Here is a 19,372-nt window from a genome sequence, read left to right on the forward strand (position 1 = left end):
ATAATAGGATGTACATTTTATAGAGATCACTCTGGTTGCCAGTATAGGCAGAGAGACCAGTTAGGAGGAAATTAGGCCAGAGATCCCCTGATTTGGATGAGGCAGCCACAGTCAAGATGGGGGAGCCAACGGATATAGATATTCTGGAGGTAGAACCACCAGGGCTTGGTGATGGACAGGATGGCTGGCCAGAGAGGGAAGAAAGTGACAGGCAGGACCTCCCCAAATCTGGCTCAGGCACCTCAGTGGATGGTGGGACTTTCACTGAGGAAGTGGAGGCTGGGCAGATGGCAGGGATGAGCAGGGCAGATCAACACTTAGATTTGGGACATGCCCAAGCAAGGCCTGGAGAGGTGGCCCAGCAGACATGTCGACAGGGGCATGAACAGGCCCTGTATGCAGCTTCACGCAGAGATGGGTCACTGGTGGTTGAGAATCCCATGGGCTCTCCAGCCAGGCCATCAGGGTAAGAGAATTTCTTGGCACCTGAGCCCAGATGACACATTCCTGTTTTTCCCTCTTGTGTCCCATCAGAGAGAAAGGCTTTCCCTTTTCTGGAAGTGTCAAAAATGCAGCACAGGAACCTCCTTCAGCTGCCAGGGTGACTAATATTTATCACTGGTATATACAGTAGCCATTCTTCACGGCCATGAAATTCAGCCACAAGCCTCTCAAGAGCCCTGCCCAAGCTCAGCCATGCCTCAGCATTCCACAAGGCTGAATAATACCCCTTGCTTCCCGAAGGGGTTCTGCTTACCTTACATGCCAGAAGCTTCTCAGTGCCCTGCACTCACAGCTTACAGGTCAGGGTCCAGGGTCTCCCCTGTGGCACGGAGGGACACTGTGACCTTGCCCAGCCTGCGCCTCCAGCCTGAGGTCCTACTGCAGGAAAGAGGTGGTACTTCCCTCCCTGTAGACAGCAGGGGAAGGACAGGGATGGCAGGAATTTCCAAAGGACCTCTGCCAACCCTTTGGTTTTCAGAAGAGCAAACTGAGGAGCAAAGAAACCAAGTAGCTTTGCCCAAGGTCCAACAGCAGAGCTGAGACAAAAACTCCAGGCCAGGGCTTACTCTCTGGGGTCCTGAGCAAAGGGCTTGGGTGGGTGAGATGGTACTGTGGGCAGCTTGCCAGAGAGACCCCTGGGGGAGACCAGCAAGCAGATCAGGATAAACAGTCACTGGGACATCCCACAAAAATCAAACTCTCAAAGAAGACCGCACGTGGGATGCCATGCCATCTGTCCTCCCCCAGCAACTCTCCAATGAGAAGCAGGCAGCAGGGCTAAAAGAGAAGGAAGAATCAGGCCTCAGGAGACTGATAAAAGGCTCCCAGGCACATGGGGAGGGGATCAGGTGCTCCTCAGAGGCAGCTTTCCACAAGAGCCCAGCTCTTAACAGAAATGGTTTCATTCATGCAACACGGTTTATGAATTTATCTATGCCCAAAGGTCTCTGTGAAGGGAAGCCCACAGAGGAAGTACTTTCTCATGTGACAATGACCATTGAGGAAACAAGATAACAAGAAAGATAGCACAGGACACAGCGATCTGGTGTCAGCTTTGCCATTTGTGCCAAGCCTCCTGCCAACGTTATCTGCCTATGGCACCTGCCAGAACAGAAGGGGCTAATGGTAAATCAACTGGAAAAAGGGCAATGCCCACAGGTATATTTTTTATCACTTAGTATGTGCAGAACAACACTGAGTCCCTACCGGGAACTGAGGGAAGAGAGGGCCTACACTCCTTTCCAGGCACAGATACTCTTAAATTCTGGAATATGGAAGGGTGATCACAAAATGCAGAAGGACAGGACAGAGAGGCAGCCTCAAATGGGCAGTCCTTTCTTCCTAGAAGCTCCATCTTCTATAATCAGAGACGTTGGTTAGTAGTTCTTAACCCATGACTTCATGTTTATGTGGACACCGTCCTGAGAACTGGGAGTCATTCATTCATTCATTCATTCATTCATTCATCGAGCATGCTGCAATACCAGGCACTGTACCACACAGGGTTTAGGAAAGTTGAGAAATACCCAAGCCCTGCCCTGCCTCCTCTGCAAAAGCTCTCAGCTGGCAAAAGCAGGGATGGGGTGGGGAGGGTGAAAATCCTGAAATCCGATCTTATCTATTTTCCTGCCTTTGAACACCACCACCACCACCAACCAGCAGAGGCAGGAACTTTTGAAAATAGGGGCCTGTTACCCACTGCTCAGCTCCTGCCCCCTTTCCTTCTTCCAGATTTCCTGCCTCCCCTTCTGTACCATCACCTCAACCACCCTTAAATGTCAACACCTCTGGAAAGGGTGACAAAAATTCTGCCACCTTAAATGGTGCAAACAGCCTCTCCCGTTAGTTCAAGTGAGCGTTTATGGAGATCTAGCAATAAGCTAGGCACAAAAACAAGAGGTCCGGCACAGTCACTTAAGGGGACATCAAAGCTGCAATAGCCAACCCAGAAGCGTGAGCAGTTGGGGGTGGGGGGGAACTCTCCTGATGGTTTTGGCTGAGTGCCAGCTACACACGAGAGGGGAGCCCATGCCACCGCCCCGTCTTCCCCACAGCTCTATGACCACCGGTGTCAGAGCTGGGAAGGGTAGTCAAGTGGAGGCAACTGAGGCCCAAGGATGGTGAGTGCGTATCAGGGGTCCTGGACTCTGGGTCAGTGGCATACACCAGCTCCCCGCTACTCCTGAAGCCCCTTGCTGGACCCAGCATTGATGTCAAGGCCACAGTTCTTGACAACCTACCTATAAGACCATGAATAACTCGTATCTGCCTATCTCTTTGTGGTTTTCCAAAACTCTCTCCTGGTCATTGTGGTAGCCTTTGATAGAGGCTGAATAGATCTTACTATCCTCATTTTGTAGGATGGAAAGTGAGTCCCAAGGTGCCCCTTGTTTGAAGCCATGTGGACCGGGGACAAGTACCTAGGCCTTGGAGGATATTATCCACTACTCTTCTATAAGAGGGAGGGGGGTTATAAAAAATGAGCCTAAGACACAGCTTCTGTACAGGAAAGTTGGCACTCCCATCTGGGTAGATGAATGACAGACACACAGTCAAGTTACTGATCATGGAGAGGGCCAGATTGACACATTCAAAAGTATTTATGAAGCATGTACTATGTGCCAGACCCGGGAGGTGATTCAGTAGACCATTTAGAGAAAAGGGAGGTGGTCACAGTGAGCTGGGATAAATAGTTAAGGAAGATCCAACAGAAGAGGTGGGGCTCATTCTGGGCTTTAAAGAAAGAAAGGTACAGGGGCACCAGGGTGGCTCAGTCAGTTAAGTGTCTGACTTTGGCTCAGGTCGTGATCTCATGGTATGTGGGTTCAAGCCCCACGTCCGGCTCTCTGCTGACGGCTCAGAGCCCGGAGCCTGCTTCAGATTCTGTATCTCCCTCTTTCTCTGTCCCTCCCCTGCTCATGCTCTCTCAAACATAAAAGTTAAAAAAAATTTTTTTTTTTTAAATAAAGAAGGGTACAGAGAAGTCTAGGAATACATCCCAAGAAACATACAGGCGAGCCAAAGCAAGGTGGTGGGGTGTGGATACAGCAGGCTGGGGAGGCGCTGTGACAAGTCTCATCTGGAAGGAATAGAGGCCCACAGAGAAGGCAAACCCAGAGTGGTCGGCTCTGGAGGACTTTAAGTACCAGGCTAAGGGGACCTCATAACCTGCTTGCAGAAATGTGGTTGGTGGGTTCTTTCCAGCCCCATCCGAGACCACTGCCTGCTACAGACCAACCAGGACCAAGGAGCTCAGAGTTCCACCTGTTTAACAGAATTCGCCGGAGCCCTGGTTCCACGGCCCACAGCCCACATGCCTGTATCCCACGCACAGGTCAGCCTGGGCTGGCCCTCAGCTAGCACCTTGGGCAAACACAAAATCTCTGCAGGTCAGGAAAACAGCTGAACATTCACAAATCCCTTTGTGCTCAAGACAATGTGGGTGTGAGGCATCCTTTTAAAAGGGCCACATTTCACACATTCTAAGTGGTTTTCACACGTTTCTGTGCAAGTGCATGACTGCTGTATGTGTGAGCATAATGCATTTCAAAAGGGAAAAAAACAGTGGGTAAGTCTGACTCATCCTACTCCTCTGGCTTTCTCCTTTCTCTGAGCGGGTGCTCTCTCTCTCTCTCTCTCACTCTCACGGCATTGCCCCAGGACTCCAATCTGAACGGCACAGTGGGCCTGGGGGTCTGCAGGATTCATCGCATCAATTGCGCTCCCTCTCGACGCGTGGCCTTCCAGGTGACCCGTGAAAAAACGCAATTACACTGGGAACTTCGGGAGGACAGGGCCGGGCTTCCCCACACCACCTCAGGGCGGGCGCCTCCCAAGCCCATTTGATGGCACAAATAAATGCCCGTGCACTCGAGCCTGGCGGCCCAGGATAGAGGCCCCCTGGAAAGGGGGACAAATGCCACCCCGTGACTGCAGACGTAGACCGGTGGGCATCAGTCCTTCAAGGGGTTCTTTTGGCCCCTCCCGCCCTTTGGTTTCTTCAGTCACCTCAGGAAGAGCCTCCGCTAACAAAGCACATTAATGTCCCTCACCTCGCTTGGGTGCTCACCCCGACTCCGTGATGTGGGAGAGGCCAGGATATTCTTTCTCTTTTCCTTTTTTAAAAAAAATTTTTTAACGTTTTTATTTATTTTCGAGACAGAGAGAGACAAAGCATGAGCAGGGGAGGGGCAGAGAGAGAGGGAGACACAGAATCCAAAGCAGGCTCCAGGCTCTGAGCTGTCAGCACAGGGCTCGACGTGGGGCTCGAACCCACCAACCGTGAGATCATGACCTGAGCCGACGTCAGATGCTTAACCAACTGAGCCACCCAGGCGCCCCCCAGGACATTCTGTAGGCCACTTTGCTAGGGTCACATCACCAAAGTTAAGATGCGGCTCTTGTCATTGTTTGTCCATGGATCCTACCATGAGGAAAACTAAATTTCCAAGACTCTGAAACCTCATTTGCTTCCTCCTCAGGATTAAACACACGTTTAAGTCAGCTACTGTTCAGCCTCCTAAATGGCAGTGCCATCATCATCGACACTACGTGGCCACCAATCAGGACAATATGCCAGAGCCCGACCTAACAGGTAAGGTAGGCCGATCGGCTACATAACCAGAAGGGGGGACACCCTTTGCTACATGTGAAACCTTTTCTGACATCCAAGCATTTCAACAGCTCACTGACTTCCATACATAAATATTACTATAAGCTACAGTTTCATTTACCCTGTGCCGGGGCCAAGAGGGTTTGAAAGCAGAGTGCGCACAAATTAGGTACTGGAAAGTTTCTTATTTCCTGTCGTGTCAGATGTTCACAGTCAAAAAGAAGAAGCGGTGTCACATGGTGAGTCTCCCATCGAACACCAAATGCGTGTGTTTACACATAATTAGTTCCTTTTGCCAAATGTCAAAATTGAGTAGCACAACTGGAATTGTTCTAGACACACACACGGGGACACAGCCCAGGTCTTTGGCGGTTTCCACGAAACCACGCCCGGGGCCTCCTGACAGCTGAACTAATCCAGGTGCTGTCCCCCCACCCCCAGCATAGGACAGGCTCCCCCAGTATCCAAGGAAAGCACAAAACACCAAGTGGAACACAGCTGAACCTCAGTGGCCCCGAACATACCCCGTGATGTAAAGGGGCCACAAAAACCCACTTTTCCACTGCAGTTTTCCTAATGGAAAGTGAGAAGGCTGGGAATCCAAATCCTAAGCCCGGGACCTTGCTCTGTGTCCTGGGGCAAGCCATTAGGCCTTTCTGGGTCGCTGGTTCCTCATAAAGGTAGAGGCTGAATGAGAAAGCCCCAATCGGGCTTCGGCTCCCGTGTCCACAAATGACCCCTTCCCTTTCTCGCTCATCCAACACAAGCACAGGAGAACCCAAGCTGGTGAGAGGGGACACCAGGAGAGGAACACACTTTTAAACACTGCATGTCGTGACTCAACGCACCTAACAAAGAGGTGCCATTTTAAGGCGTCCAATTCAGCGGCCATTCAGTTCGTGCAGTGTCTGCAACCATGACGTTTATCTAGTTCCGGAACATGTTCATCACCCCGAAAAGGAAACCCTGCACCCACGACACAGTCACTCCCCATTACCCCTCCTCGACCTCTGGCAGCCATTCATCAGCCTTCTAGCTCTACGGGGTGTGCCGACTCCGGATATTTCACCTAAATGGAACCCTACGGCAGGCAGCCTGCCTTGCGGGCCTGGCTTCTTCCACTCCGGGTCGTGTTCTGGAGGTTTCATCACCTGCGTCGTGGCACGTGCTTCCTTTCTCGGCTGAAAAAAATATCTCATTGTATAGAGGAATAGGCCTCTGAACTACCCAAATCCTTCACCGACTTCGGTACTAATTGGGAGCAATCATTAAATGAGATAATGTACGGGACGTCGTGGGAACACAGGGAGCGCTCAGCGAGCGTTAGCTTCGTCATCCTCGTCTTCACCACCCCAACAAAAACTCCTCTAGCACGCCTCACCGGTAGCGCGTCACCTCCTCTGGCTCGGGACTCACCGGCCTGGGTGCGCCCCACACCCCCCCACCCCCCCGAGGCCACCCCCAGGTCCCAACTTCTCGGAGTAGGTGAATCCCAACATTCGGCACACGCGCCGGATCCTTCCCCGGTTCTCCCGCCTGCGGGAACCCCTTCTGAGCACGCGAGGAGGAAGCAGGGACAACCGGAAGCGAGCAACACCAGCGGGCCTCCTCTTTGGCGCAGTCTTGCCACGGGAAGTCGACCAAGCTAGTAAAGTGTCGGGGAGGTAGCGTAATTCTTCCTTGCTCCAAATGGCCACCCCCGCCCCGTCACGTGATGGGCTTCCCGTCACGCCCAAGACCTCATTCCGGGGACACACTCAACGTCTGGCAACGGATGTTTGCTTCCCCCTCCACGTGAGGGGCCCGTTCGGCCCCGGAGACAGAAAGGCCGGGGGCCACAGTTCACGTTCCAGCCCCGAGCCCTGGGACACCAAGAGCCACCTGTGAGGGTCCGTCTGTTCTCCGGGAAAACACGGAAGGCGTGCCCGCTTTCCCGAAGGCCGGCGCGAGAATCCACGGTGCCGCGGAGGTGTGCCGTATCATTAGCCAGGACTACCGTGTCCGCATCTGCGAAGCGTTTCGACCCACCGACCCGTCTTTACGGGTAGCGCGAACCTCCCCACTGGTCCCCTCACACACCAAGATGCTCTCCCCACCGGGTGAGCCTCCACGGCCCCGCCCCCCCCAGTCTCCATCCGGGTCTCCTCCCACACCGAGATCATCTCCCCTCCCGCTGAGAGCCTCCACGGCCCCGCCCCCTAGTCTCCATCCGGGCCTCCCCGCTGAGCCCCATGGGTCCCCAGGGCCCCACTGGGGTGTGTGGGACCCGGATGCCCACTTTCACCTGCCTTCCGGGGACCGCGGAGGCCTCCGCAACCAAAGCAATCGCTCCCCAAGTGCTCTGTGGCCAGCTCTCTCCCAGCTCCCAAAGCTTGTTTTCTTTAATTAGCTCGCTGTGGCAGGAGAAAAACGCGGCCCCACCCTCGAAATGAGCAGATCTGGGCCTCAAATGTACTCTGTGGTTTGCCTCTGTGCTGCCAAGCTGTTAGCCAGGGAGTAACTAGCTACCGGGGCTCGGGAGGCAAGGGGTGGTAAGAAACCCCCGCTACAGTAAGACAGGCCTTTCTCTTCCCAACATCTGACATCTGTCAGCCACAAGGCTGGGTTGTGCCCCTTCCTGAGTCCCTGAAACCCGCGATTGTGGTCTCAGTCAGGGGACAATTCCAAATTCCGCGGCTTTTCTTTCTCTCTTTCCCTCCCTGTCCCCTTTTCCTTCTTTTAGAACCTGCTCATGGGGGCAGTTCATGCTACATCCAAGTCTGTTCCTCTCATCTCGCAGATGAAGAACTGAGGCCCAAGCAAAGCAACGGCTTCTCCGTTGCTTCTGGCCAGAGCGCGCACGATTTAAATCAACAGAGGATTCCCCATAGAGCTCTTCCTAACACAGCATCTTGAATTTAAGCTTGTGAAAGCCCTCTCTCTGCCTGTGTGCCCTCCACTGGGCCTCATGCTGTAGAGCAGGCAGTCCATTTTACAGATGAGTAGAACAAGGCCTGGTGGAGAAGGGACTGTTGTCACTTGTCTCATGATTAAGGGGGAAAGGGGAGGACCCAGATCAAACTCCAAACACTCTAATTCTCCCCTCATGCCAGTAACTTCTAAATCACACAGTTGGAAGAGCTGCTTAGAAGTCTGAGGCAAAGTTTCCATAAGCATCTGTACTCGTAGAATCTTGAAGTTAGACCTCAAATGCTGGGGTCCCCAGAAACTACTACTTTGATCCTAGCACTTCTAGGGATGGTTTCTTCCTCCTTCACCACCATGACCGTTGCAACCATTTATTCGACATTATGTGCCAGACACAATGTTAACTCCCTCCCTTGCACTCTTCTAATACCCTAGGAGGTGGTTACCATTATGCCCATTTTATAGATGGGGAAACCAAGGCTTGAACAGCCTGCCCAAGATCCAATAACTACTAAAGAAGTGAAGATAAGATTTGACCCAAGAATCCAGCCTCCAAGAGGCTCACACTCTTACAACTATAATACAACAGAGAATCACCTGGTGAAGAAACAGATCCAGGAAGACATGACCTGCTCAAGGAGACCAAGCCAGAGCTGGATTCTACCAGAAGCCTCTCTCAGCCCACTTCTTGTTCATGCCTCTAACACCTAGCAGCTCAAAATTTCCCAAGAGTGAATGCACAGTAGGCCCCAAAGTACCACCAACAGGACTGTGCATGTAGCCTCTGAAATTCCTCAACTGCGGTCCCTATCAACAGACCCACCAAAACCTGAACAGCCTAGAATCTTCAGAGCAAGTGACAATGCTCACTTGTCCGTATGTTGTTTCTTGGCTCTGTGACCCAGAAGATAGTATGAGAAGACCAAAGATCTAGCAAAGGGCCTGCGTGTGCAAGACGAGTTTGAGACCGCCAGCCCCAGGATGCCAGCCAGAGTGGGTTACAGAATATGTGGGGCCCAGGGCAAAATAAAAATGTGGAGCCCCTTGGACAAAAAGCAAGGAAAAGATACCAATAATGGTATCAAAATGGAAAACTTTTTCTTTTCCTTCCAGAGCCTCTCTCTTGGCTTGTTAGGGCATTTTTCAAATTTGCTATTTAATATCCTTCTAAAAAAAAGTTAAAGTTTAAATTATTAACATGAGTTTTACCACTCATGTTTATGCTATGCAATGCAGTTTTAAATACAAACATAAGAAAGAGCATTTTAACTAAGGTGTGAAATCACTGAACTTACACAATCTGTATTTCATGGCTTGGACACACAGATACACTGTGACTTTACCAGAACAATGGCAACACTGCATAAAACTAACTCAACTGTTTTTACTTCTTGATATGTACACATCCTACCAACACTCTACCTTCTGCTTACCGATGAGTAAGGAAGGGCTGAAAGGAATGGCCACTGTGGGCTGGTGGCCTTAGCTTTCTTTTTCTTTCTAGGTCATCATTTTCAGTGTGAGTGGTTGGCTGATATGGGGAAGTAACACAAGTAAGAAGGTGGAAGATAGGATTTCTTGGTCGTTGATGTTTCTTAGGATGACATGGCCTTCTCTCTGTATCTAAACAAGTTCTGGTTCAAAGGGAAAACATCGGGCCTGTCAGGGCAGAAAGCAACAATGGGGGCGACTGGGTGGCTCAGTTGGTTAAGCGTCCAACTCGGTTTTGGCTCAGGTCATCATCTCACAGCTCATGGGTTCAAGCATCACATCAGGCTCTGTGCTGACAGTGTAGAGCCTGCTTGGGATTCTCTTTCTCTCTGCCCCTCCCCTGCTTGTGCTTGCTCTCAAAAAATAATCTTGAAAAGAAAAAAAGAGAAAAGAAACAACGTGCATGCATCGCTCTTCTACTCAAGCTCATGCTCCACCATCTCACTGGACTTCACTTACAAGACCCTAGCTCAGAGAAAAACAAGAATTTAAGATGCTGACAACAGATACTGAACCAAGCACAGGGCCCTCCTGAGCGTGGGACTGTGTGTGACTGCACACTCAGTGTGCCCATGAAGCTGGCCCTGATGCCAGCCACACCTGTGTCAAGGACAGGCTCAAGACACTCCCACAGCTCTTGGCGGGCTGCTTGGTCTAAAGCCAAATTAGCTCAAGTCCCCACATCCAGAGGCCCTGTGTTGGTTCCGGGCTTCAATGCTGAAAGATAAAAGTGGTCTGGGTTAAAATGTTCATCTACCTCAGTACCTGATGAGCTGAGAAACTTCACGGGCAGCTTTTCACCTTTCTGGGGCTGCCACACTGTGTGGCAGTTCCTTTGTCAACATGGCACAGCACGCTGGGTGAGCAACCAGCCACGTTTTTATCCGGTCAACACCAAAGGAAGGAAAGAAGAGACCATTTACCAGCTCTTAGCAAGGTGACAAATGCTGAGCTAAGCTTTGTACCTGCCTTAACTCAAGCTCCTAACAACCCTGAGAGACAGGTATCATTATCACCCTTTTACTGCTGGAAAAACTGAGACTCAAAGAAGAGAGGGGACTTGCCTAAGACCTGTCATCCACTCGGCTCAGGCTAACCTTTCTGGACCTGTCACCACCCCACTGAGGTTCCTTGTGATATTGTGATTTATAATATATATTTGGTCTTTGTCCACCATTCCTGGCACAGAGCTCCTGAAATCCTTGTAATTTCCTAGAGGAGAGCCATAAGGGCATCTTTTGTTATAATTTCTGAAACAGTTCCAGAGCAGTGAAGGTGACAGGAGTATCTTTTGTTACTCATAATGAGCCCCTTTCAACCACAACTGGGTTTCTGTAAGTGAGGGGACTTAAGTTCCTAAGGAGGGACACCTGGGTACCAGGGAAACCAACCATGTGATTAGAAGGTTGGAACTTTCAGCCACAGCTCCCCACCTCCACCCCCACCTCTGGGAACAGGAGAAGGGCTGAAGACGGAGTTCAATCACTGATGGCCAATGACTTAATCCATCGTGCCTAAATAATGACGTCAACACAACATCCCGAACGGATGGGGTTCAGCGAGCACTGACAAAACACGCAGGCTCAGAGCCCCCTCCCACATATCTTGCCCTGGGCATCTCTTCCATCTGGCTGTTCCTGACTTGTATCCTTTTATAAACCAGTAAGATGTTTTCCTGAGTTTTCTGAGTCACTCTGGCAAATTAATTGAACCCCTGATCAATAGCCCATAGATTGTAACAGGACTCAGACGGGCATCTGAATGGCGGGGTGGGGGCACTCTTTTGGGACTGAGCTGTTCACCGGCAGCACCTGATGCTATCCCCCAGGTAGACAGTGTCTGGATAGAATTAAACTGCAGGGAAGACATTCAGCCGGTTCCCAACGAATCTGAGGATTGCTCAGTGTGGGGAAATTGCGTGTACGGGCACACACGGGAACCAGAAGCATCACGAGTGAAGTATGCTGTGAGAGTCGAAGGGACACACAGAAGAGTTTTTGAAACACCGTCCCCCAACCCCCCGCCCCCAACGCAGCCCTGTCAGCTACCCAGAGGTTCGCAGAAGTGGCTTAAAACTCAAGTGCATTTAAGTCCAGGAAAGGAAAGAAAAAAAGAAAACAACTCTGATTCCAACAAGCTCTGGTATATCAAGTCAGCAGCCGCCTGCCAAGGGTTTAAATAAAGAATTAACGCAAAGGCTTCTTCGAGACACCTGTTCGGCGTATGTGGCCACATCCTTACCTACGTTAGCACAGGCCCCATGTGCCTTCCCTAAGTGCCTGTAAAGCAGATCTCAGGTAATTATGATTCTCAGAACGTCCCTGGCTACATTAGAAATAACGTATACTTATTGAGTTAAAAAGCTCAGGTCCGGCCTCCACCACAGTTATTTACAGTCATTAAGACCTGCCCCAGCAGGCCCAGAGTTCCATGTTATCACGCCCCACCCTGCCCTGCCACAGCCTTCTCCGCAGGGTAGCAATTTTGAGCAGGGCTTGAACAATAAGATTGTTTTGTGCTGAGTCTACCTTAGAGGGCAGCCAGGTAAATGCCCTCTGTCCTGCCCTGGGAGGGGGGAGGGGTAGCCACCGGGTGGGATGATGGCACCTGCTCACCCTGCAAATGCAGGCTGAATGGGAGCAACCTAGGCTCTCCTCCCAGGGGCTTCACTTCCCATCTCGAGGTCACTTCCAGTTTTGCAGTCCACACCGTAGGTGAACATTTGTTGCCTGGAGGGTGGCACATCTTCTGACCTGCCCAGGGCTCAGGCTGACTTTGCTGGGCCCTTCATAGCGAGGACCACCCCCCACCCCCACGCCAGCCACTCTGTCCTCCTGCCCGCCTGGAGGGCCTCCCACAGAATGAGTAGGAAAGGGTTTGGAAACGTGCTGGCCACGCCCAGCTCTTGGAAGCACACTGGTGTCACGCAAAGAGCCCTGGACCGGAAACCACATGATCTGGGCTCAAATTTCTTGCCTTTTTAAACCTCAGGTAAATCATTTGAGGCCTCTGAGCCTTAGCTTCCTTCGCCATTAAATGAGGAAGGCACTGGGGCGCCTGGGTGGCTCAGTCGGTTAAGCGGCCGACTTCGGCTCAGGTCATGATCTCACAGTCCGTGAGTTCGAGCCCCGCGTCGGGCTCTGTGCTGACAGCTCAGAGCCTGGAGCCTGTTTCAGTCTGTGTCTCCCTCTCTCTCTCTGCCCCTCCCCCGTTCATGCTCTGTCTCTCCCTGTCTCAAAAATAAATAAAATGTTAAAAAAAAAAAATTAAAAAAAAAAAAATGAGGAAGGCACCAAAACCCGCCTGTGGGATCGTGGCTGGTCCCCCTGCAGGTCCAAGAGGCTTCTCTTGGGTGCTACCAGAGGCAGGAAGCTCCAACTGGCTTGTCTATTCCACCCACACACACACAGTACTTGTGGACCCAATAGATCACCATACATCAGCAGGAGCTCTCACCCTGTTCCTCTTTCCCTTCTTAGCAGTAGCAATTCCATGGATGGCTTTGAGGCAGAGTGGGCCTCTGTCTGACCCCTCACGGGTCCACTCACATCCTTCTGCTTAAGCTATCTGAGTTTGGTTACTTCTCATGAGACTCCCTACTTGGTAGGGTTAGGGGAGGAGTACAAGACAAAGATATGAGGAAGACCCCGGGTCTCATGCCTGCCTACAGGTCACTACAGGGCGATGGGGTGCCCAGACGCCTGCTCTCACTGACAAACTCAGATTTAGCACTTCCGGCATCAGGACTAGAAGGGGAGGAGACCCTGGAGGCTCTCCATGCATAGGGCCCGCTAAGGTTCAAGGCGGACTTCATGTCCGTTGGCCCACCTGGTCTACACCATGGTCATCCAGAGAGGCAAGGTAGAGGTTTTACAGATAAGAAAGGTTAAGTGATCTGCCCAGGAACACACAGCCAGCACAGAAAGCCAGGGGTCCTGGTCTGTGGTCTTCCCAATCCACCCAGTGGCTAGACAAGAGGGACAAGAAGTGGTAAGCACAGGGTCAGGTTAGAACACATAAAAATGGGGTGGGGTGGGGGAGGGAAGCTTGACTCCAAACATGCAAGTCTCAGTCTAAGATGCCTACGGACTTAAAGCTTGCTCATCAGCTTCCTAAGGGTTTATCACGGACTTTCAGACCACACACCTCAAGTACTGGTACCAGGGCCAATTTTCTATGGTGCAGAAGCTGGAGGCTATTGCCACACTTCCTCCTGCAAAGCTCCAGAAGACCCAACCTATAGGGAACATCATGCCCGTTATTTCATTTAATTCTCACACCACTACTATGGTTTGATATTTTTAGCTGTTGAACAAAAGAGGAAAGAGCCACAAGGAGGTTAAGGGCAAGGGTGAGGCTTGACCCCAGAAGTACACAGCTCTGGAGTCTTGTGCCTTTTCTGCTACACCACATTGCTCTGGATAAAGAGATCCAACCACCAGCACCCTCAGCATCCTGTCTCCACTTTCAACGAGGTGTGGTACCACCTGTGACAGCGGTTCTCAAGCTAATAATGGGCATCAGCATCCCCCTGAGGGTTTTTAAAGCACAGATTTCTGGGCCCACCCACAGAGTTTCTGATTCAGGAGGTCTGGGGTGGGGCCCGAGATCGCATTTCTAGCAAGCTGCCTGGTGATGCAGATACTGGTCGGGGCCCACAGTTTGAGAACTGCTGATCTATCATGATTTTAAATACTCACTCAACAGCCGGGGAATGGGTAGGCTAACAATGGTACATCCACTTGAGTTAACATGCATAATCATGAAGACCATGTGAAAACATGGGAAAAGGCTTCTGACCGTATTAAATTAGAAGAGGCGGCTTGTACCCAGGGCTGGTCTGGATCCTGTCCGCCCTTTGATCCATTTCTCATCCTCTGGTATTCTGCTCCGTATCCTCCAGGGCTGACCCCTGAAGTTCCAGGCCCCACATCAGGGGCACTGGTTAGGGTCTGGACAACAGCAGGAACTCGGGAGACTGGAGGACGGGAGGAGGGGAGAGGCCAGGACATTTCTCCCCTCTCCCCCCATCTGGGGCAGGCACTTCCAGAGGCGGCTGCATCTGCTCTAGGTAAGCCACCAGTGACCCTGACCCTGGGCTTTGAGAACACTACCTTCTCCCTTTGTCCCTCCAGCCTACAGGTGGCAGTGGCTTCCTGCCACTAGGCTCTGGGTCATCTCCCCTTCCCATGTTTGGCTTCTCGGCTCCTTTCTCGCCTATGTAACCAAGGCCCCATATTAAATTCCCTGTGGTAAATACTGGATGGAATTCTGCTTTCCTGGTTTGACGGACTGATACATTCTGATGACAGCCACCTACAAACACTTCTACAAATGGACAATTCTAGAAAATATGAAAAAATGAAGAATATGAAAGGGTTTTCCCCCCCAAAATATTAGCAGAGTGTTGGTCATTTATTATTAATATATAAAGCTGGTACCAAGCATATAATTTAAGAGAAAACCAGGTGAGTCTTAAGGAGGAAAAAGTGGGGAGCTATGCATCCATGACAAACAAATCTAAGGAAACTGATCCCTGTACTTTCACGTATAAAAACACCTTAATTTAGGGGCGCCTGGGTGGCTCAGTCAGTTGAGCATCCGACTTCGGCTCAGGTCATGATCTCACGGTCTGTGAGTTCGAGCCCCGCATCGGGCTCTGTGCTGATGGCTCGGAGCCTGGAGCCTGCTTCCGATTCTGTCTCCCTCTCTCTCTCTGCCCCTTCTCTGCTCATGCTCTTGGTCTCAAAAATAAATAAAAAACATGAAGAAAAAAAAATTAAAAAAAAAAAAACACCTTAATTTGGAGAAACCACAGCCACAGCCATGATGAAACCAGCAGTTCCTCCCTGAAAGTGCTGGTGTTTATCTGGAGGTAAATAATTGACTCGCTGGTTGAAGAGGTCACATACCGTAGCACCATGACACTGATCACCAGCCTCTGTGCCAAGACAAGTCCCTGGGTAACACCTCAAAACACATTCAGTCCTTGTCACCGTGGGGGCAGCTCCCATCCCAGGTCAGGCTCTGGCCTGGAACCCACTGGGAAATCCCTTCAGAGGAGACCAATAGGGGAACAGGACTAATAAAGGAGGAGGTTCAAAACAGTAAGGGGATGCTGCTCAGCCACATCCACCTAGAAGCATGGCAGCAATGTGTGTGTGCACCTGGGGTACTTGGGAGGTGATGGGGGATCTGATTTTTACACCACGTGGGGGTTGTTTTGCTCCCAAGAGGGAGAGGAAAATCAAAAGCAATAGACCCCATGAAACCAGATGGCAACAATACAAGAAACCATGCTGGATTCCTGCACTGGAACGAACAGTCTCCCTCACTGAGCCCAAGACTGAACACTGCAGCAGAAACTCAAACGCTCAAGTGGGGAAAGAGGGTCTTGGCCTTGGATGAAGCACAGTTTCTTGGTCTGTTTATAATATTTTAGCCTAACAACACTGCACAAAATGGACCAGAGGCTTACCAGTATAATGAGCTACTTCCAACCCCAAGCCAAAGAGGATTTAAAGCCCTAGAGAACTGGGGTGGGGAATGCAGTAGAGAGGAGCATCGAGGGCTTTAAAGAAACCTAAGTCTACTCCAAAGCCCTGAGCGGAGCATCTCAGAGTCTCAACCGTGCTTCCCATCCTGCACACGTGGAAAACTGGGATTCGGTGGACAATGGTTCACATCAGACAAGCATAAGAAAGTGCCCCCATCTCTCACCCATGCTCCTCTCCCCCAAGAAGGTGACCTCAGAGGCCTCGCACGTTCTTTCACGGGTGTTAACAGACTGTACCTCAGAAGACAACTAACTTACTCAGGGAGATGGCTACTCGCCAGGGTGTAAACTATTAAGGAAAACTACCCCCCAGATTCATGCAAAACACAAGGGAGCAAACAAAACACCCGGGTCTGGGATCACGAAATCTGGTCCTAGCTGTGGCTTTGTCACTAATGGACTCTGATCCTGGGCCAGTCATCACACCATTCAGGTCCTCAGTTTCCCCATCTGTCAATGAGGACCTGTCAAGTCACTTCTGACCAGGGGAATAACTGCCATATGACCCATAGTATGGCAGAGATGAAGTTTTTGGGTTTTTTTTTTTTTTTTAATATTTGTTTATTGAGAGAGAGAAAGAGAAAGAGAAAGAGAAAGAGAAAGAGAAAGAGAAAGAGAAAGAGAAAGAGAAAGAGAAAAAGAGAGAGAGAGAGAGAGAGAATGAATATCCCAAACAGGCCCTATGCTGTCAGCACAAAGCCTGATGCGGGGCTCCATCTCACGAACCGGAAGATCATGACCTGAAATCAAGGGTCAGACGCTTAACCGACTGAGCCACCCAGATGCCCCAGGTACGCAAGCTTCTGAAGGACATATAGAGTATCCCCAAGTTGAGGTTCGAGGTGTTGAAGTGACTGTCCTAAAAACCCACAGCTACGAAGTAAGAAGAGTTGGGATTTTCAACCCATCTGTCAGACTCCAGAGCCCGTGATCTTCCTGCCACCCCAGGAGAGGCGCCATGATTCAAACTGCCATATTCCTGGACATGCCTTGTCAAAGTTCACCTCCTGGAACAGGAATGCCCTGCCCTGGGCAGGGTGAACCCCGATTCCACCTGCGTCCACGCAGCCTGTCACCACTCCTTCAGGGGCCCTTCACTTGACCTGGGTGTGCCTCTTCCTCACCGCGGGTCTAGGCTCCCACGCAGGGCAGGGCATATGCCGGCAGGCCCTCTCAGAGAAGATAACTCTCAGGAACCAGAACCCTGCACGGCTTCTGAGGCATGAAAAGCAAAACCCAGGGCCTCCAATCTCTAGTTACATACCACCCACTCGACTCTCGCTTCCCCCTCCATGGCATTCAGCCGGTGCCAACCACTTACCACACCAGGCCGCTTGCTGGCTGGTGCCCCGGGCCGAGTCACTTAGCACCTCCGGGTCTCCATTTGCTCATCTACACCAGCATTGACTTTCTAGGACTGTCACGGAGGTGAAATGAAATCATGTGCGTGAACATGCCTTGCACACTGTAACGTAGTGTACACAGGACAGGTCGTGGTGGTGGTTTCCCCTTCCTAGGGGCAGCAGCTGGAAAAGAATCCATTATCCTGTGCGGGACCTACTGAGAACACATACATGTGCCTTTATCGTTGAGGCGACAGAGTGCAAAGAGCTACTCTGCCAAAGACGAGAGGAATAGCCTCAGTCCCTGCTCGTCCACTAACCAAGAAATTGTCCCTGGTCACCTACAAAATAGGGATAAGGCCACCTGCCCTGTCTCCACCCCAGGCTGCTTCCAGAAGGAACAATGGGAAGTTGCCCGGCAAGCTATAAAAGTATGCTGTCAGCCCACCATAAGGTTGACAATGAGGAATGTCACAGGCAGAAGAAAACTTGGCTAGTTTTCCTGCTATTCAAAACCACCAAGAAGCTCCGAGGGAAAAGAAAATGGCAAAAGGATTATTTATTGAGGGGGGGGGGGGGCAAGCAATGATCATCCAGAAGAGAGCTGAGAGGAGGGGAGGAGGCAAGGTCAGATTGATGGGGCAGCTCTCATCCCTCCGGGATCTTCTAGTGGCCTGGCTTCTTCACAACTGCAACCCAGGGGGCACCTGGGTGGCTTGGCCAGCTAAGCGTCTGACTTCAGCTCACCATCTCAAGGTTCATGAGCTGGAGCCCCACATCGGGGTCTGTGCTGGCAGCTCAGAGACTGGAGCCTGCTTCAGATTCTGGTCTCCCTCTCTCTTGGCCCCTCCCCCACTTGCACTCTGTCAAAAATAAAACATTAAAAAAAAAAAAAAAAAACTACAGGCGAAAGCAGCCACCTCCCCCACAGCCAAGAAAAAAAAAAAAAGCCCACCTTGCACAATTGTTGGGTGCACTCACACCCAGCACTGCTCGCTTTAGGTCAAATGCTTTATTTGGGGTCTCCTGGGAACTGTGCAGGTCAGGTGCTGAGGGTCCCCAGGGAAGGGCCCTCCCTTCTCGGTTCCCTGGGCTCTCTTCATCCAGAGCAAGGTGGTGCTGACAAAGGCCTGAGGTCAGCCCTGGCCACGCCACCTGCTCACAGGTGCAGAATGTCACAGAAGCTGCTCCCTCCGTTGGGGTGGGGGGGGGGTGGGGGGGAGAACTTCTGAAATGGTCTTCCCAGCAGCACCGAACAGAAAGTGGTATGAAAAGGCAGCAAAATACCACCATGTCTCCTCGGCCGCTTCTGCTACCACACAGCCGTGGCCAGCTCTGCTGTTTTTTTTTTTTTTGGGGGGGGGGGTTTCTCCTCTGCTTCTCCTGCCCCCCCTTCCTCTCTTCCCCGTGCTTCCTCAGCCGACAACAACGCTGCGCCCCACCGAATCTCCCGGGAGAGGCGGTTTCCACTCCGCAGCCGCTGAACCTCGTGTGTGTCCAGCCAAGGGTTAGTTCCAGGCTTGGGGCTCTGCAAGCTTCTCATTTCCAGAGCAGAGGCATCCCCATGGGCAAATGGGGGAACAGAGGGGAAAAAAACCAAAAAACAAAGAACAAAAAACAACCAACCCCAGCCCAGAAGTACACACAGAGGATTCTTCCTGCAATAAAGGTGGTAATGGGGGAATAAATGCATAAATGTATATCCCCACCCCCTCCCAGGCTCAAGGTTTCTATTTTTATTCCAGATGAGCTCTAGTAATCACATCTGAGCTGCCAGTCAGCTGGTAAGAGTGACTCTAAGAACTCTGACCTAAACCATGGCTTCCAAAGGGCCTGGCCCGTTCTGCCTGTTTCAGGCTGCCCTCACGGCCAAACAATTTCAAAGCACAGAGACCATAAACACAAAATTAAAAGGTGAAGTAACGAGGGAGGGAGATGTTTACTGGAAACTTAAATTCT

General features: G+C 51.2%; 1 protein-coding gene across 3 annotated transcripts in view; it reads right to left on the minus strand.

Annotated features, from left to right (window-relative positions):
* SMAD3 (SMAD family member 3) overlaps positions 1-19,372 on the minus strand; it is a 119,728-nt gene that overhangs the window by 80,323 nt on the left and 20,033 nt on the right. The window contains exon 1 of one of the 3 annotated variants that reach the window (XM_053888929.1): positions 7,401-7,421. The exons of the other annotated variants lie outside the window; for them this stretch is intronic. The gene's annotated coding sequence lies outside the window, so the exon portion shown is untranslated. Of the gene's footprint in view, positions 1-7,400; positions 7,422-19,372 lie in introns of those variants that run through there. 3 annotated transcript variants of the gene reach the window in all.

Source organism: Panthera pardus, unplaced genomic scaffold (assembly GCF_024362965.1).
Source record: "Panthera pardus isolate Hobbes unplaced genomic scaffold, ASM2436296v1 HiC_scaffold_24, whole genome shotgun sequence".
Lineage (NCBI taxonomy): Eukaryota > Metazoa > Chordata > Mammalia > Carnivora > Felidae > Panthera > Panthera pardus.